This window comes from Sus scrofa, chromosome 13 (genome assembly GCF_054392235.1).
Source record: "Sus scrofa isolate SSC_HxYL_T2T_F1_AM1 chromosome 13, Sscrofa_HxYL_maternal_Yorkshire_Landrace_v2.0, whole genome shotgun sequence".
NCBI lineage: Eukaryota > Metazoa > Chordata > Mammalia > Artiodactyla > Suidae > Sus > Sus scrofa.
Window position 1 is genome coordinate 119,268,561 of NC_139395.1, and position 24,619 is coordinate 119,293,179.

Below are 24,619 nucleotides of genomic sequence, written 5' to 3' on the forward strand. Positions count from 1 at the left end.
AGTCTCCCAAAGCAATAGAAGTAAAAATAAAAATAAACCAATGAGACCTAATCAAACCTATAAGCTTTTGCACAGCAGAGGAGACCATAAAAAAATCAAATAGACAACCTATGGAATGGGAGAAAATACACACACACACACACACACACACAATTTAAAAATGGAAAGACCTTAATAGACATTTCTCCAACATAGAGATGGCCAACAGGCATATGAAAAAAATGTCCAACATCACTAACCATTAGAGAAATGCAAATTAAAACTACAATGAGGTATTACTTCATACAGTCAGAATGGCCATCAGTAGTAAGTCTACAAATAAATGCTTGAGAAGGTGTGGAGGAAAGGGAATCCTTCTACACTATTGGTGGGAATGTAAATTGGTACAATCACTATGGAAAACAGTATGTAGATTTCTCAGAAAACTAAACGTGGAATTGCCATATGATCTAGCAATTTCACTCCTGGGCATATATTCAGACAAAACTTTTATCCAAAGTACCCTTAATTTCATTGCAGCGCTATGCAGAACAGCCAAGACATGGAAACAACCTAAATGTCCATCAACAGATAAATGGATTAAGAAGATGTGGAACATATATGTAATGGAATATTACTCGGCCATAAAAAAGAACAAAAAAATAATGCTATTTGCAGGTGTGTGGATGGAACTAGAGATTCTCATACTACGTGAAGTATGTCAGAAACATAAAGACAAATACAATATGATATCATGTGTATCTGGAATCTAATAAATGACACAAATGAACCTATCTACAGAAAAGAAACAAAGTCTTGGACATGGAGAACAGACTTGTGGTTGCCAAGGGGAGCAAGAAGAAATGGATAGACTGGGATTTTGGGGTTAGTGTATACAAACTTTACATGTAGAATGGATAAGCAATGATAACCTGCTGTATAGCACAGGGAACTATATCTAGTCACTTGTGATGGAATATAATGAAGGATAATGTGAGAAAAAGAATGTGTATATATGTATATCTGGGTTACTTTGCTATAAAGTAGAAATTGACAGAACCTTGTATATCAACTATAATAAAAACTTTTTTTAAATAAAATAAAAAGCCATTGTGGCCAGTTTCCTTGTGGCACAGTGGGCTAAAGATCCAGCGTTATTATTGCTATGGCTTGGATCACAGCTGTGGCATAGGTTTGATTCCTGGCCTGGGAATTTCCTCATGCTGCAGGTCTGGACAAAGTAAAAAAAAAGAAGCAGTTGTGAAAGACAGAAATGCATGAAACAATTAAATATGTGATTTATTCTGGCTATTACACTAGGGAGAATCTTCATCAATGGTGAACATTTTAAAGAAGGAGAGAACTAGGAGTTTATAAAGAGAAGGAATGATTGAAGAAAGATGGAGGTGGACTCTTTTGGAATATGCAGAGCAATATGGTCTTCTGCTGTTTCTGTAAATACAAATGATTGGGGGTTGTCATTAACCTTTTTTGTTCTCTAGGAGCACAGGTCTCAGCTAAAGTGCAACATTGTCACCAAAACCTTCTTTCCTTTAAAGGACATACAGAAGTAAAATTTAACCTTCTCACCTCTGACTCTAGCAAAAATATGTGTTACTGGTATGCATATCTCAGTTACAGCAGTAGTAAGAAGATAAATCAGAATCCATAAATCCATGTTAAGAATGAATCAAAACATTAATCATTACCATGAGACTTATATTTTGAAATATAAACAGCTTGTTAAGGCAAAATAAGTCTAATTTTTAGACTACTAAGCCATTTACAAACAGTGAGTAATTATAACTAGTACAGTAAACTTTTTTTGTTTCGAAATTATCTAACTCCCTGAAAACATGTCATGCCTTATCAAGCTGTTATATAAGTCTAACCCTATGTCTTGTACTGATTTTTTTTTTTTTTTCCTTTTTAGGGACGCACCCATGATGTATGGAAGTTCCCAGAGGAGGGGTCAAATCAGAGCTGTAACTGCCAGCTTCCACCACAGCCACAGCAACTTGGAACCTGAGCCACATATGTGACCTACACCACAGCTCACGGCAATGCTGGATCCTTAACCCACTGAGCAAGGCTGGGAATCAAACCTGCATCGTCATGGATAATAGTTGGATTCCTTACCGCTGAGCCAAGACGTGAATTCCCTTCATTGAATTTTAATAGGAACAAAAGGGAGAATAGAATTTGCATGTTGTTGGTGCTCCCTAATTATTTGCTAATGGTGACTACAGTGTTTTACAATTCACCTCAAATAATATTACTAGGTATTAATTCTCTTTCAAGTTTCATTTAAGGTTCATATCAAAATCTGTCTCTTAAAGATGATTTAGGCATATCTTTTTAAAATAGACTAAATCAGTGGTTCTCGACAGGGGGCGATTTTACTCTCCAGGGGACATTTGGCAGTGCATGGAGATGTTCTTGATTGTCACCACGTGACTTGGGGAGTGCTACTGGCATCTAGTGGGTAAAGGTTGGAGATGCTGCTAAATGTCTAGAGTGCACAGAACAGTCCTTCAAAACAAAACTATTTGGTTCACAATGTCAATAGTGTGGAGGTTGTGATTCTTTGGACTAAGTAAATTAATATTTGGATGGAGTGAGTATTTGTTCATGTGCATAGGCATCCAGATAGTGTGTATCAGTGTGTGTATTTATGATTGTTTGGAAATTCTGAATCTTGCCCCTCTTTTTACAGGCTAGAAAAGCTGTGACAATCTGTCATCACAATCTCTGAGAACACCTCGGTATTGGTTGCCAATTATTCTCTAACTGAGTAAATACTCTCTAACTGAAATAGAGAAGTGACTTTCATTCTGATATTGAATCTCTGATATCAGTCCAAAATAGCATCAAAAAATTGATAATAGAATACAGCTGGCACAGTACAAGTTAAATCCTAAATCCTAAGTTCTAGAACATCACTCTGAGTCTTTAACCCTTTGTCAGTGTTGAGGAAAGCAAAGCAAACAGAAAAAGACTTTGAAATTTATGTCTTTAAATGTTTCTCAGAAATATTTTTTCTCTTGGCACATTTGAGAGAGTTTGTTCTCTTTCTTACCTTAGAGGTACATAGACATAGAACCTACTTGAAGGGAATATTCCAACCTAAAAGGGGAGAGAAGGGGGATAGTAAACATTTACCATAGGAAATGATCAAAGAAGCTTGGTCAGAAAATATCATCGGTGAATTACAAGGTAGTTCAAAAGAAAATTAAGATTGCTATATTCCTATAGGTGTCATATTTTGGATTGTAGTAAGAAAGATATTTCAGAAGTTGTAGTCACTCACATCAGAGCATTTGTAAAGACAAAATACACAAAACAAAGCCACCAGAATGTGTCAATCATCTGAAATTTAAACAAGAACAAAGAGAAAAGATGACAATATGAGGAAATAATTGCTACTATACATGCACATGTACATGTAATATTTATTCATTTCTGAATTATAAGACATACTGACATTTGGAATTCATAAGTTATATTTACACCAGGAAGTTTTTTTCTAAATTCAAATTTCCTTCCTTCATATATTTTTCCTTTTCTTTCTTTTTATTCCCAGACATGTTGTTCTTAGTTCTTTTTTAAAATATGTAGACTGTGTATAGTTCTTGTAAGGTTTGTCTTTTCTTGGGACTCTGACCACTTTGTAGAACTGGTCAGAGTTCTTTTAAAAGATAAGGTTGTCAGGTTGAAAAAAAAAAGGGGGGGAGATATCTCTACCATACTCAGCTGAATAACTTTACATCTGCTTCACCCTATCTCCATTTTTCCATTTAGCATTAATACCCTCATCAGTGAAACGTGAGGACCAGCTAAGTGTAGTGTATCAAGAGTCAGAAAGTTAATAAATGAATAAATGAATGAATCTTCATAGGGACTGTGGCAAACCAAGAGCAAGACCTATAAGGATTAAGTGCTGAAGATACAGATTCTGGCTTTCATTTTCATGTGTCATGAAGAGTTGACTCCCAGTGTTGCTACACATTGCAGCTTTTATTTTTTTAAAAAGCCAGAAATTCACATTTTAAATGCAATCTCCCAAATGACACAACGACAACAACTGCCTTTTCTGTGTTTTTTGTTTGTCTTTTCTTTTTACTTTTTTTTTTTCTTTTTTTTTTTTCTTTTTGAGTATAGTGATTATACATATCTGGGAGAACTGGTTTGAAACTTCTGGCCCAGATGATCAAAGTGTTTTACATTTTTCAAAAAGGTACTAAGAATGTATCAACATTATATTAGAAATCTGTTCAAATAGTTGGCACTAGGGCTTGATATGCTGAGAATAGCATTTTCATTAAAGAACCAGAATGTGGCTCTAAGAAACTGTCCAGCCAAGCAAATAAATCTTGCATGGAATCCCAAAATACTGCTGTTGACTGAGGCTGAGACTTGTGAAATTTTTATCTGTAAAAGTAGTAATTCATTATATCATCTCTGGAATTGGGGAAAGATTTAGGTAAGATATTTGAGGCAGTTAGTATGTAATATGCATTCTCATAAGTAGAAATGTTTGCCCTCATTATTGCTTTCTAAATACTGAACTCTCCAGCACTGTAAACATACTTTTCTTCTTTTTGCATGGATGTGGTAAACTTAGCCAATTCCATAGACTAAACCAGACGTATTTACACGAGCTTGCTGTAGAGGTGGTAGTCCAGCTTGATTCCTGTTATTCAACATAATTCTTTATACTGACTTGGAGATCATTCTAGGTCAGTGGTTCTCATCTTTGAATTCACATTAAAATCACTTGAGGAATTTTTTAAAAATTCTGATGTCCTGATCATATTCCATAACAATTAGATCAGAGCCTCTTGATAAAGATATGAGAGGATCCAGTAATTTTTTAAAGCTCTTTAGTTGAGCAGATAACTATCTAAATGATACTGACTAGAATTATCCATTAAGGTAGTTGGTTATAAGAATCTTAAAAACCGTGAGGACCAGATAAGGTTCGTTAATCCAGTCATTCATTTAACAAACGTGAAATGCTTACTTACTCTGTACTGGATATTTTTTGCTTAGGGTGAGGGAATGATACACAAAGATGAATAAAACACTCTTTGGCCTGTCAAACAATTAGAATGTTATGATCAAAATCAGTTATTGTGAATGAGTAAGTTAAGTGTTAAAATTCCTTTGGTAGAAATATGTCTACAGTAATAGAGAAAGGCGAGTTTGATCTGGTACTTAGTTGAGTTGCAGGAGAAAAAAAAATGCACATGAATTTTCCTTTGACTGAACCAGAACAACGAATAGTATTTGTGACGAAACAGACTGGGATATTGGGAGAGATAACAATCAGCATGGATGAGAACAATTTATCTATCTTTGACTGACTGAACAGGATCGGTTGGACCATAATACCTCACAAGTTGATTTTATGCACTAAAATTTAATACATAAACAACAGTTAATTTTTCTTTTCATTAATATTATTAAATAATTAAAATTTTTGATTATATCTGTCAAGTAAATTTTTCAAACTTTAACGTACATCATAATCATCTGGAGAGCTTGCTTAAGCCCAGATTCCTCCCTATCTACTCCAAGATTCTGATTTGATAGGTCTGGGGGGATGGGCCTATAATCTACATTGTTAACAAGTCTCAGGGATGCTGCTGCTGGTAGTCCAGAGACTATACTTTAAGAAACAGTGTTCTCCTATACAGAATGCCAGATTAAGTGTCAGGTGATCTGGAGAGGGCTTAGGTGAGGACATTTTTAGTAAAATGATTCATCTTTTTTTAACCTCCTCACTTATAAAATGAAGTTGGACTGCACAATGCCATAACAGAAATATAGATATCCCAAACAGGCTAACAATGAGTATCCTCTAAAATTGAAATAGGAGTTCCTGTCATGGCTCAGGGGAAATGAATCTGACTAGTCTCCACGAGGACGCAGGTTTGATCCCTGGCCTTGCTCAGTGGGTTAAGGATCCAGCGTTGCCGTGAGCTGTAGTATAGGTTGCAGACCGGCTCATATCTGGCATTGCTGTGGCTGTTGTGTAAGGTCTGCAGCTATGGCTCTGATTCAACCCTTAGCCTGGGCACCTCAGTATGCCACAGCTGTAGCCCCTACATAGACGAAAACATTTGAAAATGTATTTATTCTTTAGAAGAGGATGAGATTTTATGATAATAGGGCAAAGATATATAACAGAATAGTCAATCCCTACTCTGACCCAAGCAATTCAGTTTAACCCATAAACTTTAATATATAACCAAAGAAACAAAAGCCTAAGTAGACAAAAGCCTAAGTAAACAAAAGTCTAGCCACTGTCATTTGACAGTGGTTTAGAGATCATTGATTGGTCCTCCCTTTGTTATCATCACATCCTTTTAAAACTGCAAACTACTTTTTAGAGTGTTTTCCAATCTCAGGTGTTGCTCTTCCTGAGAGGAGTTCTGGTCCTTATATATATTAATATGTATTTCTTCATCTCATTAAGCTTACATTGAAATCTTAGTGTTCTACAGGGGTTGCCACCTCTGCCGGCTGACCTACCTTTTAATTCCGAGTTTCTAAATTCTCAAGCCTCTCTAGCATTTTTGTGGTCTGTATGCAAACTTAGTTGGGGAGCTCAAGTGACTTTGGACTTCAGAGCATAGAATGATGGTTGGGCCAGTGGAGGGAGCTGTTTACTTGCAAATCACTGACCTTGGTCTACAACAGACAGAAGCACACTTTTCATTGCTAGTGAATAGCCTAGTGCTGCAACATTCATTGCTTTGAGTCAGCCTTTTCAGTGGGCTGAACTGCATATTTTGCTTTGAGTTTGCATTGAACCTTGTATCAATGCCTCACAAAATTGTACTTGCAGTAGCCTTTGTGATAAAGTGGAGCTGGGCTTGAGAAGAGAAAACCTGTAGGAGAGGCTCTTCGTTGAATGATGTGAAGTGTTCCTTATTTAGCGAGTTTGAGTGTGCTCAATTCTAAATCATATAAGGTATAAATTATATGCGACTGGGAGTTCCCATTGTCGATTAAGAATCCTATTGAAGCAACTTGGGTAGTGGTGAGATATAGGTTCAATCTGGCTCAGTGGGTTAAAGGCTCTGGTGTTGCTGCAGCTTAGGACACAGCAGCTGGGATTCAGTCCCTGGCCTGGGAACTTCCAGCAGTGCAGCCATATAAATAAATAAATTAATTAATTAATTAATAACATGTGATTTAAAAAGTAACAAACAGTCTTTCTGCCTTAGTACATATTTATCTTTAGGATCATTTTCTTTGGAGTTCCTGAATTAATTATTTATTTTAATAGAATGAGTAGATTTAAATTGACTAAACATAGTACTTAATTTTGGGAATAATAAACCTTGCCACTAATCTAAGTAAATTTTGTGAATAATATTTAATGATGGCTGGTAAAAACTTAAAATGTGAGGCTTACTTAATGTGCAGTTTGCTTTTTAGACTCAAAAATTAAAAGTTTTGCTCTAAGTATTTACCTTATTTATGTTTTTCTGTCCTATAATGTGGCTCATAACAGTTCAGAATATCTGATAAACTTGTAAATATAAATGCTCTTTTTTATTGAATATTTTTATTGAGTATTTATGGGATTACTAACAGTGATAAACACAACTTGGTTTATAAGACGTTCAATAGTTTGTTTCTAATTTATTCAACTATGTAAATTTTTAGCGTAGTTAACATTTAATTGAAAATTATAGTCCAAAATAATGGATTGGGAAGATAAACTGGTAGTCAGGAGACCCTAGGCTGTAGAGCTAGCTTTTTTTCTTCTAATAGTGTGATTTTGTAAAAGGTATTTAATGTCACTGAGCTTCAGTCTCCTTAATTTAAAATTATAAGGTTCAACTTCTAGGCATTTACAGTTTCTGTATTTTTAATTTTTTAAAATAATTCTTCCTTAGAGTTAGGCCACTTGGTAAACTGAAAAGGAGCATATTTTAAACCACATTGTTTTAAAAAAAGATTCTTTAGTAAAAAAGTCTGAATTTAATGTTATATAATTAATAAATACACATATTTTATAATTTTTGATTGCTTAGTTTGAGAATAGTAGTACAACTTTTACAGTGCATTTGTTTCATTATTAAAATTACTATTTCTTCATTATTTTCACATAATATACTTTTATAATCCTTATGATCAGCAAAATGCCTTAAAATTCTCAAGAAAAAAATGTATAGTTTGCTTAGAATTTTAAAAGCTAAAAATTAAAATTCAGTCCAGGTTTATTATAATAGTATAATGTTAAAGACCTTTATATTATGCATCACATAGTGATAAATTTTATTTTGGAAATCATAAATATGATTATGATAAAATTATTGATGGAAACTGAAATATTAACAATGATTTTAGAAAGCTAACAGCAGGTTTTAGAAATCCTAATTTCTCTAAAATATTATTATACCATTCTTATTTAGACTGAAAGAGCCTTGTGAACTGCTTCTCAGTTTAATCTAATAGATTAAGCTCTATGAATCCTTTGGTTGAGATTTTCTATTGATAGCTGGCAGTTCTCTGTTATAAATAAAAAATTAAGTTCAGAAGCCTTTGTAGGCAGTCTGTTTGGTTTTGCGGCATATGGAACTTTCTGAGCCAGGGTTTGAAACAGAGCCACGACTGTGACCTACACTGCAGTTTGCAGCAATGCTAGATCCTTTAGTTCTCTTTGCATGGGCCAGGGACTGAGCCTGCACCTCCACAGCAACCCAAGCCACTACAGTCAGATTCTTAACCCATTGTGCCATGGCAGGAACTCCTGTAAAGACATTTTAAAATCTATTTGCCATGTATTACTCTTATCTGATTCTTAACAGTAAACTCAGAATCATAACTCTTAAAACTGCACCTTGACAGCATGCATCCAATTTTATTGTCTCCTCTTCTGGCCTGAAATCACTAATGAGACCCTGAATGTCACAAGGCAATGAGGATTGCCCATCAGTTGCAGAGCTTAGTCAACTGTGTAATGAAGTCTTGTTTGTTTGCTTTCACTTAGTGAATCTCGGCACATTTTCAGCAGCTAGTGATATTGCTCATGTCATCACTTCTTATAAATGTTTTGCGTAATTTTACTAACCATTACTGAACTTTATTTCATTCTGTATACCTCATAAGCCAGTGCCAAATTAATTGGCACTAGAGCAGCTAATAGGCAGTAAAACAGGATAATAACAATACTACAAGGGAAAGCATCAAAATGATAAGAAATTTGAAAATACATTTACCATATTTCTTTACATATTTCTTTGACACAAGTAAAAAGCAAATATATACTTAATATTAAAAATACACAAATAAAAGGATTATATAACAAAATATATGCCTTCTTTTGATATATTTCTCCCATTCCTAGTTTTAATAGTCTAGTATCCTTTAAAAGTTGGTATCCAGGGAGTTTCCATCATGGCTTAGTGGAAATGAATCTGACTAGCATCCATGAGGATGCAGCCTCAATCCCTGGCCTCGCTCAGTGGCTTAAGGATCTGGCATTGCTGTGAGCTGTGGTGCAGGTCTCAGACATGGCTCAGATCTCACATTGCTTGACTGTGTGGTGTAGGCCAGCGGCTACAGCTCTGATTAGACCTCTAACCTGGGAAGCTCCATATGCCACAGGTATGGCCCTTAAAAGACAAAAAAAAAAAAATAGAAGTTTGTATCCTTCTCAACTTTACTGCTTTGTAGGCTTAGAGCCAGATTTAATTTGAATTAAAGAAAAAGAAGTAAGGTGTCGTATATTGCACACGTGAATCCTATACAAAATTTTAAATGTCACATAAAATTATAAGTAAAATATATTCCCCAGTTTTGACTTTATGTAAATGAGATCATACTTTTTAAAATCTCCAGATTATTTCTAAGATTGTTTATATTAATGAGATCCTACTTTTTTAAATCTCCACGTGTTTTACTTAATCATTTATCACTGATGTACATGTAGCATTTTTCAGTTTTTCATTCTTACCAACAATGCTGTGAATAAATACACTGTAAGTATACTGAGGTAATTCTGTAAAATCGATTCATTTCTCAGGCAAAGGATATGCACATTTAAAATTGTCCTTCAAAATTTATATATGAGTATATGCTAAAACTTATACTGTACACTAGTCCTATTTATCTAGACTCTCAGTTTAAAAAAAAATTGCCAATATGCTGGGTGAAACTATAAACATGGAACATATAAACATTGTAAACTTGGCTGTTATCCTAGAATCTCACATTATTTTTATTTATCATTTGTGAATAATATTATATGACAATATAATATATAATTTTAAGGAAAGGTGCTGAATTTGATCAAATATTTGTTTAGAGGTTAGAGATCTTTGATTACCTTTTCAATTTTATGTAAATTTTTCATTCTATTCAGGTATTTTTACCTTTTTCATCAAATTTGGTAGCTAGGATAAGAAATTGTCTGATAATGTAAAACCTCAAGGTTATTAACTTAAAGTTATATTTAATCTTCTCTAAACAGTCTTAAAAATAAATACTTATATTCTTTACGTGTCCATTATGTAGTTTATTATAATATTTTTAAAAATTTTAACGTCTTAAAAAGTTTCTCTTTTACTTATATTTCTTAAAGCCTACACTGTTTTATTGCTTGAATTATTATTGTTGTCTAATTAAGACTATTGCTGTTATTACTTCATCTTTATTATTTCATTCTTTTCACTTTCATTAGGCTTTTCTTTTTTCCTTTAATTTCTTGAGATAAAAATTTTATTTCATTTATATCCAACCTCTATCTTCATGACAAATATTCAAGACAAATTTTTCAGTTAAGTACAATTTTGACTAGATTCATATATTTGGGAGATGGAGTATTTTTAAACTTTTTATTTCTGAGTGGTATATACCTTTTTCTTTTACCAAGAGCTTTCTAATATTTTGCAAGTTTTTTTTCTTTTGTTGTTAATTTCTATTAAGAAATTAATTTATAGATTTTAAAATTTTGAGCTGCATTTTACTTTGGTTTGATCATATTAGTAGTATCATTTCCATTTTTTTTCTTTGTGGACTAACTTCAGATTATATTAACTGCCTAATACATGTTCTTTTTTTATAAAGTGAGCATAATTTTTTGAAAAGAAATATATTTCTTTATGTGTATCAAGCTTGTTATTTTTAACCCTCATTTTTTAAATAATCAATTTTGTCCTGAAAGTCATGTGTATACATACATATATGTATATATATACATATTTAAGCCTTTAATTTATGAATGAAATTTCATTTATGGAGATTTTTTCCTTTCTTTAATTGTAAATATTTGTCATAAAATATATTATTTCATGACAAAATTTATGATGGTTATCTGCCACATATTTTTGGTAGGGTCTACTTTTTATTAATATAAACTATCTTTTTTTTCTTATTGAATGGTTTTGCTTTGAATTCCATTTTCTTAATATATTTGTCCTTCCCATTATTTTCAACCTTTTTAACATTCTAATTTAAATACTTGTGTACAGTATCTCTCAGCAATTTTTAGAAGTTTTATCACTGTTCTTTATTTTTTAAGTTCAAGAAACATTCTTTCCTGTTACATGTATGCGCAAATATACATGCACCAAATATTTGAAATACAAAAGACCTGCTGCCTCAAAGAACTTACACTATACTCTTAATATATTTTTTTCTGAATATTAATCGAATATATCCTCACTGAAAAATAATTTGATACCACAATTTCTAACAATTGTGGAGTCATAATATTTGTGAACATCTTTCTAAAAATTTACTGAGACTGTTTCAGAAATATCTTCTCACTGTATTACCAGATATTAGTAATCTTGGCTGAAAAGATTAAAAAGCAAAATATATGTTTTGTAAGCTGAAAAGAAATATATTGAAAAGATACTAACTAAAAAAAAATCACTCAGTAGAAAAGGGGAGGAATAAAGGAATTTAAGCAGTACCCAGCCCTATAACTGAAATCATTTCAGCGAAACATTCCTTACTGCCAGTGCTGCTGACCATCAGACATGGCAGCTTGCTTTACTGCTACAACTCTAGACTCTGGATGTGGCCCCTGATGTCACTGCCACTTCTGTCCCTGGAAACCACTGCCACCTCCTGGCACCATAATGGATCCCACATTGTCTGAATGAAGAGCATCTGAATCTTATACTTAGGTCACTTGCTCATGCTCCCAAATAAGGGATGCCTGGGAAGAATTTCTTAGTTTTTATCTGAGGTCTTCCACTTCTAGATTCAGGTATTGGTTCTCTCTGCAACTAAGACTCACAGGATAGGTATAGGTATTCCAATACAGAAGGAGAGTTCATATTCAGGGTAACAGAAGCAATAATAGCAAGAGAAAGACAAATATTTACTATTCTATAGGAGAAATTAAAGAGACTGATGAGTTAAGATCTGTTGAATTTTGGAGTGTAAGAGGTTAACATTGGTTCATTAAAATTTAAGCTATCTCATTTAGCTGCTTTAATTTTTTTTCTGCAAGGTAACTAAATATGAGTGGTTAAGTGACTTTATTGAAAACTAGCATGTTCATTATTTCATACATTTAGCAGATACTGAGCACTTGATATGTATTAGACATAATTCCTATTGATGTAGAATAGAAAATAATAATGGATCTGAAGGAAGGGTAGACATTTTCTATACTCAGATATCTTATATTCTAATAAAAGAGGACTGATAAAAAGCAAGTAATCAGATTGGAAATCATGATATTTTCAGAAAGTGATGATTTATATTATGGGGAGTGACTAGGAAGTGATCAGGAATGGAAGTCAGAAGGGGAAGTCGGGTTACATGAGGAAATAACTTTATAATTAAAACTTGGATAATTAATAGGCAGCTTGCAGAGGTCCAAAGTAAGGGCTTCTCAGGCACAAAAACCAGCTTATTCAAAAGTGTAATGAATAAACAAGCTTGGGGTTTTCAAGATAACGAAAGAAGGCTTGTATTGCTGTGACATAAAGGAGCAAGGGGAGAATAGTGGTGTGAGACTTAATAAGCAATCTAGAATATAGCTCATTTAGTACATTATAGGTCATGATTTTAGATGAAAGTTCAATATTAGTATGACCACTTGTGTTTATTTTTTCTGAAAATTTGCAATTTTTATCTTTCTGTTCAATATTCAACATTTTTCCACTTATATGTTTTTCTTGTGATTTTTCTTTATTATAGTCTGCCATTCAATGGTATACTTTTCAGTCTAAAGCCTCTTATCTTTCTTCAGTTCAGATATTTTCTCACATTACTTCTTTGACTTTTTCCCCCTCCATCCTATGCATTCTTATGTAATATGATGCCTTGTCAGTGGAAATATGGATATACATGTCATATCTCTTAGTACTAAATTTCTATTAGAGAGTAATATTTTGCTGATTCTTCCAGTTTATATTTATGTATAATCCTGTCTCGTTTGCTCTTTAGGGTAGTTGTTAAGAATCAAATTTTGTTGTTGTTTTGTTTTGTTTGTAGGATAGAGTAGTATTCCAAGTGCTAGGAATTGAGTTTTAAAAAAATGTCATATTCTTCCTTATTTTCTAGTTTAACTATTTATCATTTTTAAAGTTTTGTTTACTTAATATTCTTACTTATTTACTTATTTTATTACTTTAAAGTATATTTAGTGTCATATTTCACTTATTTTAACATTACAAACTTAACATTAGATAAAAATTATTTATTTTAATAATTTACTTATTAAGTGTATTATTTAATATTTTGGTCTTTTTCTTCTATTACATTTTATCATTTTCATTAACTTCATTTCCTTGAACCATGATTTTTTGTTATTGATGGTAATGGCTTTGTTTTGTTGTTTTTATTTTGGTTAAAAACTTTTTTAATGTTGTTATAGTCTACATTTCATTTTAAGGAAAAGAATTTAATTTGAACCATATTGGCAGCTAGAGTGTATTTTCTCAGCAAAGTGAAGATGAAGTATTTCATTTACATCCAAATGGACTTTCACATATATGATCTACAAGCTAGTTCTCTGTGTACAAGATTGTACATCCCCTTGCAATAACATAGCTCATTACACTCCTACCATTGTTTTGCTTCTCTGTTCTCATTAGTCATTGGGAATCTTCGTCATCAAAATTTATTAATTTACCTTTAGCTTTTGATGCAGGGAATCCTTATGCTATTTATCTGAGATTTTGAAAGGCACTTTAATTACCAATTACATTGAGTTTAATCACATGACTGCAATTAATTTAATCATGTGAGTCAGATATTTTTAAACTAGAATTTTGAACAAGTTTAAGGGTAAAAGAAGTGCATTTTTAATGTGCAACATCTCAAAAACTTACCTTTCATCTTTTCTCAAGGAGTTCCTGGGACATCTGTTTCACCAAAATGGTAGAGGAAACCCTAGAAATGATTCAGGGAGAAAAGTTTTATTTAAAATATTTTGTGTCATTTGCCTTTGTAAATTAGCTGCTCTAAATAGTTTACACATATTAACAATTTATGTCTTGTAACACCCCTGAGAAGTAGGATTTGAACCCAGTTAGACCTGGCTTCGAAATCTGTGCTCGTTAACCCTGTAATGTGCTCCTTCTCCTTATGCAGTACTTGGAAGGAAATTCTCAGAATTAGAGGAATGGGATGTTTGAGGCCACAGCTATGCAGAAGTCTTTGAAAGCTATGTACCTCCCCAGGTCTTTTGGTGGCTAAAGGAAAGCTGATAGAACCTGTGATGTTTGATCTCAAGGTTAATTGAATTCACTATTTTACTTCAATTAAAGAAAGATATAAAAAGGAAGTTTAATTGAGGGACAGTTGGATGATGCGAGAAGGCACATTATAAAGGACCAAAGGAAATTTAAAATGTAGAAAAAAGTAGTAATTACAAACTTACACAAACAAAGAACTCTGTTGAAACAGAAAAACAAAATGTCATTTGAGTGTACTACCTGGGTCAAGGGTAACAGTATTTAGCTACTCGTAATAATGAAAGCACCAAATGCTGATTTAACATTAATGTGGAAATTGTATTTTGATTATAGAATAAGTGAGTATAAGAACTAAATATTGGGAGTTCTCTTGTTGCCTAGGAGTTAAGTATTCAGTGATGTCATACCTGTGGCTCAGGTTCAATCTCTGGCCTGCGTGCTGTGGGCACAGCCAAAAAAAAAAAAAAAAAAAGAACCAAATATTTATACTAATGGAAAGACAATAGATAATCCAATAATTGATAAATTCAGAGTTGGTAGAATTTGCATGTAATTTCAAAATACAAAAGTATATTCCAGAATAAACAAAAGAGCTTGAGGTATTCTAATTCTGGAGAGTAGAATTAGAAGGCAGTGGTCTGTTTTTCTTTTAAACAACTTTTAATATTTTCCCTTATAATTTGAATGTTTAAAACAAGGACATACTATTTGCTAAAAAATAAATGTTTAAGTGTAAGAATAGAGGAGAAAGCAGAAGAGATGAATTAACAGAGGAAAGCTCTTTACAAACTAAAGTAGATGGGAAAGAAGAGAGTCAATTTGAAGTTATTTGAAAGATTTTATTGTTAATTTGGACTTAGATTTCAAATCATTTTATAGAAATGAAATTTATTATAAATTATAGAAATATATTTTTTATAAAAATAAAATTATATTTCATTTACCTTAGCATCTTTGGTAAATTTAATCTCTCTAGATATAGCTCATTATGTTCTGTTCCAAATGTATTCTTCTTTGCTCCTAAGTTAATTACATCACTTGCTCTCTTCTTCACGTGACTTCATGTCTCAGTTATGACATCCACATCTACCAAGCCATCTCAGCTAGTCATTTCTGACACCTCTATCCTTTTTATCTCCACAGGTCACAAACTCCTGGCAATTCCATCCAATAATACAGCTGTTCACTCCTTTCTATTCTTCTCATTATTGCCATGTTTCAAGTCTTCATTGTCTCTTGCCTGTTTTATTGCAAGACTCTAAACTGCAAACTTCAGTTACCTCTTTTATTAACATTCTTATTATGAATAATTGCAAACATATATGAAAGCAGAGAGAAAAGTATCATAAATCCCCACAACAGCTAGTTTAAAATATTATTTCAGAGTTTCCATCATGATTCAAATCTGACTACTGTCCATGAAGACTCAGGTTCTGGCTTCATTCAGTGGGTTAAGGATCCCGCGATGCTGTGAGCTATGGTGTAGATCACAGACGCAGCTTGGATCTGGCACTGCTGTGGCTGTGACATACGCCAGCGACTACAGCTCTAATTCAACCCCTAGCCTAGGAACCTCCCTATGCTGCAGGTGCAGCCCTAAAATAAAAAAGAAAAAAGAAAAAATGTTTTCCTTTAGTTAATACAAATTAAGAAATATGTGAGATTATTTACTTTTCTTTTACTCTCTGTATTCCCTTACACCATTTTTTGATAGTTATATATTTTCATGGTAGATCGACATTACATACTACTTAATTTCCTTATAACTACTTAATTTTAGGTATGGTTTATACTTAATATTTGCCACAAATCCTTATATATACTGATATTTACTCAGTCATTTTATTTGCATGAAGCTTGCTCCCAGAGAAGAGCTCATTAAGAAGTGTTTCCTGTTTGTAGCTTAGTTACTTGAAAGCAGTTTTGGTTGTAAATAAAATCTTTAGCTCATGTTTTCTTTCCTTGAATTTCATAAATATATTATTCTGTTGTTTTCTGGCATGTTAAGGTTGAATACTCTGGCAATAATCTGATTTTTTTTTCCTCTTTAAGTTAATTTAAGAAAAATTCTGTTTTAAAGGTTCAGCAGCTTTACCAGTATATATTTTATTTTGGCTCTTCTGGGTCAGTTTTCCCAGGTGTGTAGTCTGTCATTTCAGTAAGTTGTTTCTAGTCTTCTTTTATTTCAGGAAAAAAGAATGATTCTTAAGTTTCGTTTTTTAGTGTTTATTACATTTCATTGCTTTGCTTTTATTTGCTTCTGTTTCTCAATATCTTTTAAGTACTTTGTATTTATTTATTCTCTTCTTTTTGATTAAAATGATTTCCTCCCTCCTATCTTCTTCTGTTAAGAGAAAGTATAAAACTTCTAATTTAGTTTCTGTTTCTGAAATGCTTTCTTTTCTTTCTTTCTAATTATTTCTTAAATTATGTAAGGTCATTTGCAATTCTGGCTTCTCCAATCACATCATATATGAGTTTTTCTAATTTTAAAGTTTTTCTTTCATTGTTTTGTCATTTTAAGTTTCTTTAGCTTGTTTTGAAATCATAAGTCAGTTTTTTTCTGATGTGTCTTTATTTGTTGGAGATAAGTTATTCTGCTCTTATTTTTATTTAATTTATAGTATATTTTCATGGGCTTTACCACAGTCTTTTCTATTGATCACGTGCAATACTCTTAAATAAGAGAGTTTGTCAAGATAGCATTCCTAACTTCTTTGCTCCAGAACTTCTGTTATTTTTATAGATGTTAAAAAATATAGCCATGTATTTTTAACATCTGTTGGCTCTCTTTTTCTTTCTCAATTCTATCTGAACCTTCTCAATTTAGATTCTGTATTCTATAGCTTATCTCAATATAGAACTGTTCTGGAAAAGACATCTGGTTAGTAGGTTTCAAGAATCCACAGGACCCAGCCTCTTCCACCACACAATTCAGACAGTCTTCTCACAGATGCCTTTGAATTAGAATGTGTACAACCCTAGCACAGTTTTGACTGCCACGCTCTGATTAGCTGGTTAGGAGCTTAAAGTATATCATTTATCTGTATGTGATGTGAAGTTCCCAGACTCTCAGGTCTATCTAAATTTGCCAACCCCCTTGCTTCTTTTCTCATAGTTACCAATACTACATGGTACTTGTTTTATTTTGTTTTTTATTTTTGTATTGTATGTGTATTTTATAATAGTCTTATTGAGATTTAATTTATGTATCACAAAATCATATTTTAGGGAGGTCCTGCTGTGGCACAGTGGGTTAATGATCCAGCTTGTCTCTATGGAGGCACTAGTTCCATCCCTGGCCTGGTACAGTGGGTTAAGGATCTGGCATTGCCACAGCTATAGCACAGATCATAGCTGTGGCTCAGATTCGATCCCTGGCCTGGGAACTTCCGTATGCCACAAGTGTGGCTGAATAAGAAAAAAAGAAAATTCACATTTTAAAATGTACAGTTCAGTAGTTTTTAATATACTTATAGAGTTGGTACAGTTAAAATTGTCTAATGTAAAACATTTCCTCACCTTAAAAAGAAATCCACTAGCAGTGACTCTGCATTACCCCTTACTGCCGGTCCCTGGTGACCACTAATATACTATCTGCTCTATAGATTTGCTTATTCTGGACACTTCATAAAAAGGAGTTACAAAATGTGTGTGTGTTTTGTAGCTGTCTTCTTTTACTTAGCATAATGTTTTCAAGACTTATCTGTATTATGGCACTTTTATATTGCTGAATCATATTTCATTATATGGAAAGACCACCTTTTGTTTACCCATTCATAAGGTGATGAACATTTAGGCTATTTTATCCAGATCATATCTTTACCTTCCAGTATCTCCTTAGAGAATTTTCTTGCTTCTAGATCACTATATTTTCAATGTACTAAACTCTTAGTTACCCTGTCAAATTGTATTTTACCAAAAGACTATTTTAAATCTGTTTAAATATGAGAAATTTAAAAATACAAGAAAAATACAAGTATAAATGAAAGTAAAAATGAATAGTAAGATTAAAATATATTTCAAGAAGTTGTAGTTTAGAAACCATAGATGATTATAAGACTCCAATTTGAATGGGCTGTATTTTAAAGTTTTGGCTGTTCTTTCAATAGAAGTATTCAAACAATTATTGGATGACAGTCTAATAGAAATGTTATATGGAGGTTTCCTGCACTGGTCTGAAAGTTAGACAAAATGATCAATATGATCACATCCAGTTCTCTGATTCTGTGATTTTATATATCCTAGGAATTATGAAATAGCTTTTAATAATCATTACTATTTTAGGCTTTCAATTCTTATATGGAATTAAGCTTTTTAATGGGGCATATACTCACATAATATATAAGTATTTCTGTCATCTCACAAAATAATCATTCCTAAACGTTTTTTAGCTCTTTTACAAAATTTCACCTTAAAAATAGCAGAGCTTTTTAGCAAAATCAAGGATAGGCAGGGCCACTATCTGTAAAACTTTGCAGCTGGAACATAAACACAAACAAATAGTGGCATTTCTTGTAAATATACTGGTGCAATTAAAAATATATATAAAATCTCTAATTAGTATGAACATTTCAGTACACATAGGACTTTATTTGACAAAAAAGATAGCTCTGGAATGAGGAAAAAGAAGGTTTGAGTTAAGATTGCTCTATTATAGAGACAAAAATTAAAATTACAGAGGTATTAGTTTTCTAGGGATGTCATAACAGATTACAACAAACTGGGTGGTTTGAAACAACAAACATTTATTCTCTTACAGTTCCAGAACCTCTAAGTCCAAAATCAAGGTATTGGCAGAGCATCGGTCCTTCCAGAAGCTCTAGGAGAAACTCTGTCCCTTGCCTATTTTCAGGTTGCGGTTTGCACTACTCCAATCTCTGCCTTCCTTTTCATATGGCCTTTCCCTCACATCAGACCTCACATATATTAACCAACCAATTTATGCAATGTATTTACCTGTTCATCAGTTAGTTATCTATGACTAACCACTTTACAGAAAATACACATTTTTATCAGAAAGACCCTTTCAGAACAAGCCATAATTCAAATACAAATTAGCTGAAAACTCTGCCCTGGTTCTAAAATTTTAAGTTCCTGTCAGTTTTAGAATTTTTAAAAGAGCAAAATTATGTTTTCATTATTGAGAAAAACTGACAGAATGGTGTTTTACAAATATAGTTGACTAGAATTTAAGGTGAGTGTACATAGCAGAAGGAAAATAATATTTTATCATATGGCACTAAAAGCTATGTAGATAAAATATAACTGTATTCCTAAAGAAAATAATTTTAGAACCATTTAAGTAGGGATATAAAACAGTAATATATTGAAAATAGTTCACTTCTTTTATATATATATTTTTTTCATAGAAAGTTATCATCAAAATATAGACTTAATGACTCCTTTCAAGGTTCACAATGATCAACTAAAACTAAACTTTTCTAGCTTGGTGTTTTACCCTTAGACTATTTTTGTCGACTTTAGCAATGCGAAGCATACTGAGATGTAGTATTTCCATTAATATGTTTTGTTGACTCAGGCTGAAACACAATCAGATCCACTGCATGTCTGTGGGGACAAAGGAGGAAATCCTTTCATATTTTATTTCTGTCAGTGTTCTTTTAAAAAGAATATACAATACCTTACAGGTTAAGAATTATATTTAGAAGAGTCTCTAAAGGATTTGATCACCTTATTGAAACCCTGCACTGGTTTCAGTGAAATCATCTTGAGATACACAAATATATTACAGAAGTGTTTCTTATTTTGGAGTAAAAATAGAGATATTTTGAGATATGACCACAGTAGAGTGGCATTGTCTGATGTTTTCTTCAATAAACTGACAGTTAAAAATACTTTTTACTTACTAAATAACTATTTAGGCTACATTTTATAATTTATCTTAGTATAACAATTATGTTAAATACTGCTCCATGCTTATAAAAATCAAGATATTTCTATTACAAGGATACAAGCTTTGGATTCACAAAAGCATGCATACTTTGCACATATAGTGCACAAGGAGATTCTCTTTTAGGACTAAAGTTGGATTTACTTTTGAAAAGGACTGTCTATTTTATTATTTATAATGATATTTTAATGACATAATTTTTAAGACTAGGAACTCTCAGATTTATCATCTATACTCTAAAGAAGGAAGGGAATATTGCAGGCAGTCCCCACCATGTACCCTCTTTGGTTTTGTTCTGTTAGTCTTAAATCTTTAATCACATTTTTTATGTTAGTCACTCATTCATTTGGTGAATTCCAAAAAGTAGCAGAATTCATATTTAAAACCCTCTCCCCTGTATGTCTTCAGCAATTTCTTGATTATTATATTTCAAATTAATTCAACTAATCCTACAGGTTTGAATACTTAGAATTATAGATGATGCTCTTTTAATAACTATACATACAAGTTGATAGAACATGTTTCCTACCAATATCACCTTTAGATCAGTGCAGAAAAGCCCCAGAAGTCAAAGGGCTTTAAATATATCTACATTTATTAAAGAATACACAGCACAACACATACTCTTAAACATTTGCTGTCATGATTAACACCATTCAGATCCCAAGAAAAGCTTCACTACGTATCTTGGCACATATTCTTGTGACTGTAACCAAATGTTTTGAAAATTTGTAGGGTGTACCATTGCCAATGTCAAAGACTCACATACTTCTTCAGAGTGAAGAGAAAGTTTTAGAGGTGGAAGTACTTAGCTAACATGAATGTGTTAGATTCTTACATAATGAAGAACAGTTTCTTAGGAATGCTGAGTATCCATTTTCTTACATTTCTTTGTTTGGAGAGCCTTAAGGTACTCAGAAATAAGTATGTTTTTTACAATTGTTGCACATTCTGGATGAGGAATTTTTTTAATTCGCATTACTCATAATTTTCAGTAAATGTAAGTCTACATGTAATGTGCATAAAGCATGATGCTAGTTCTTTACATGAGTTAGTTGATGGACACTAAATGATAGCTGCATATAGTTCTAGTTTTGTAAAAAAATTATTTTAAATAAACATTTCATAAAATTTTATAAAATTACATCTTTTTTAAATTGAAAATTTGGTGTTCATTAATGATAATTTATTTCTCTTTATCTTACAAGAATGTTTTGAATATTTTAGAATAATAAAAATATATAAAAATTTTTTTTCTATTTTTTTTCTTGTTTTATTATTTAATTTTTTTCCGCTGTACAGCACGGGGACCAAGTTTCTCTTACATGTGTACATTTTTTTCCCCCACCCTTTCTTCTGTTGCAATATAAGTATTGAGACATAGTTCTCAATGCTACTCAGCAGGATCTCCTTGTAAATCTATTCTAAGTTGTAGCCAATAACCCCAAGCTCCCGATCCCTCCCACTTCCTCCCTCTCCCGCTGGGCACCCTCTATTCTCCAAGTCCATGATTTTCTTTTCTGTGGAAAGGTTAATTTGTGCCATATATTAGATTCCAGTTATAAGTGATATCATATGGTATTTGTCTTTGTCTTTCTGACTCATTTCACTCAGTATGAGATTCTCTAGTTCCATCCATGTTGCTGCAAATGGCATTATGTCACTCTTTTTTATGGCTGATTTGTATTCCATTGTGTATATATACCACGTCTTCCTAATCCAATCCTCTGTCGATGGACATTTGGGTTGTTTCCATGTCCTGGCTATTGTGAATAGTGCTGCAATGAACATGCGGGTGCATGTGTCTCTTTTCAGTAGAGTTTTGTCCAGATAGATGCCCAAGAGTGGGATTGCAGGGTCATATGGAAGTTCTATGTATAGGTTTCTAAGGTATCTCCAAACTGTTCTCCATGGTGGCTGTACCAGTTTACATTCCCACCAGCAGTGGAAGAGGGTTCCCTTTTTTCCACAACCCCTCCAGCACTTGTTATTTGTGGACTTATTAATGATGGCCATTCTGACTGGTGTGAGATGATATCTCATGGTAGTTTTGATTTGCATTTCTCTTATAATCAGCGATGTTGAGCATTTTCTCATGTGTTTGTTGGCCATCTGTATATATTCCTCGGAGAACAGTATATTCAGGTCTTTTGCCCATTTTTCCATTGATTGATTGGCTTTTTTGCTGTTGGGTTGTATAAGTTGCTTATATATTCTAGAGATTAAGCCCTTGTCAGTTGCATCATTTGAAACTATTTTCTCCCATTCTGAAAGTTGTCTTTTTGTTTTCTTTTGGGTTTCCTTTGCTGTGCAAAAGCTTTTCAATTTGATTAGGTCCCATTGGTTTATTTTTGCTCTTATTTCTATTGCTTTGGGAGACTGACCTGAGAAAATATTCATGAGGTTGATGTCAGAGAGTGTTTTGCCTATGTTCTCTTCTAGGAGTTTGATGGTGTCCTGTCTTATATTTAAGTCTTTCAGCCATTTGGAGTTTATTTTTGTGCATGGTGTGAGGGTGTGTTCTAGTTTCATTGCTTTGCATGCAGCTGTCCAGGTTTCCCAGCAATGCTTGCTGAATAGACTTTCTTTTTCCCATTTTATGTTCTTGCCTCCCTTGTCAAAGATTAATTGACCATAGGTGTCTGGGTTTATTTCTGGGTTCTCTATTCTGTTCCATTGGTCTGTCTGTCTGTTTTGATACCAGTACCACACTGATTTGATGAATGTGGCTTTGTAATATTGCTTGAAGTCTGGGAGAGTGATGCCTCCTGCTTGGTTTTGGTTTCTCAGGATTGCTTTGGTAATTGTGGGTCTTTTGTGGTTCCATATAAATTTTTGGAGTGTTTGTTCTAGTTCTGTGAAAAATGTCATGGGTAATTTGATAGGGATTGCATTGAATCTGTAGATTGCTTTGGGTAGTATGGCCATTTTTACAATATTGATTTTCCCAATCCAGGAACATGAAATATCTTTCCATTTCTTTCCATCGTCTTTGATTTCTTTGATTAAAGTTTTATAGTTCTCGGCATATAAGTCCTTTACCTCCTTGGTCAGGTGTATTCCGAGGTATTTGATTTTGTGAGGTACAATTTTAAAAGGTATCGTATTTTTGCATTCCTTTTCTAATATTTCATTGTTGGTATACAGAAATGTGACTGATGTCTGAATGTTAATCTTATATCTATTTTTTTCATTTTTGTATTTAATTACATATTTTATTAAAATGTGTTGAATTTTCACATCCTTTAAAATAATTACATGTGTTAATTTCTTTAACTCATTATGTGACATTCTTGATTATCACTGTGATTAGTGATTGCTGAAATGAAGGCAAGAAAAATATGTTTTATGAAGTAGATTTGTAATAATTTATGAAATACATATGTATGTGTGTACATATATATATTTATGCTTCTCACATCAGCAGCTTATCCACATAACATCCAGGCATGTGTAGTGATAGCTACATTTATTCATATTTGATATATTACTAACCTTTGAAAATGATAGCTTGCCACATTTTTTTGGTTTGATTTTTGGGTTTTTTTGGTCAAGCCCGTGGCATCCCTAGCTCCTGGGCTAGGGATCGAAAGCTTGCCATAGCAGGGACCCAAGCTGCTACAGTGACAGTGTTGGAGCCTTAACCCTCTGTGACACATGGGAACTCCTGACATTTATTTTTTTGATTTTGTCATTAGGAAGGTATATTTGCTGAGGTAAGAGGCTAGAATGTATATTATTTTACAGTTAGTTTTATTTATAGTTTTAAATATTAAGACCTATGATAGGCAGGCCTGCATTTCTATTCATGTCTCAGGCCCTGTTGATGTTAGGGCCATGGCAGATTTGCTCTTTTAGGACACTGCAGTTCAGTTGAGGAAAAAGATATGCACTACTGACCCAAGCCAGTATTTGTGAAAGGCTCAAATGGCATGTTCCAAAATGCCAATTATGCCTAGTCATGATGAAAAATGTATTAATATGACAACATATACTGTATTCACTAATGCATTTCTTCTATTATAAAAATGAATATTCATAGTGG

At 32.9% G+C, this 24,619-nt stretch overlaps 2 long non-coding RNA genes across 19 annotated transcripts in view; both read left to right on the forward strand.

Annotated features, from left to right (window-relative positions):
* The window catches only part of LOC146397574 (uncharacterized), a 31,684-nt gene extending 22,047 nt beyond the window's left edge, over window positions 1-9,637 (forward strand). The window contains exons 2-3 of the long non-coding RNA XR_014822630.1: window positions 1,913-2,017; window positions 5,953-9,637. This is a non-coding gene — a long non-coding RNA (uncharacterized LOC146397574). The remainder of the gene's footprint in view (window positions 1-1,912; window positions 2,018-5,952) is intronic.
* LOC102166202 (uncharacterized) overlaps window positions 1-24,619 on the forward strand; it is a 418,378-nt gene that overhangs the window by 38,035 nt on the left and 355,724 nt on the right. The window lies entirely within an intron of this gene.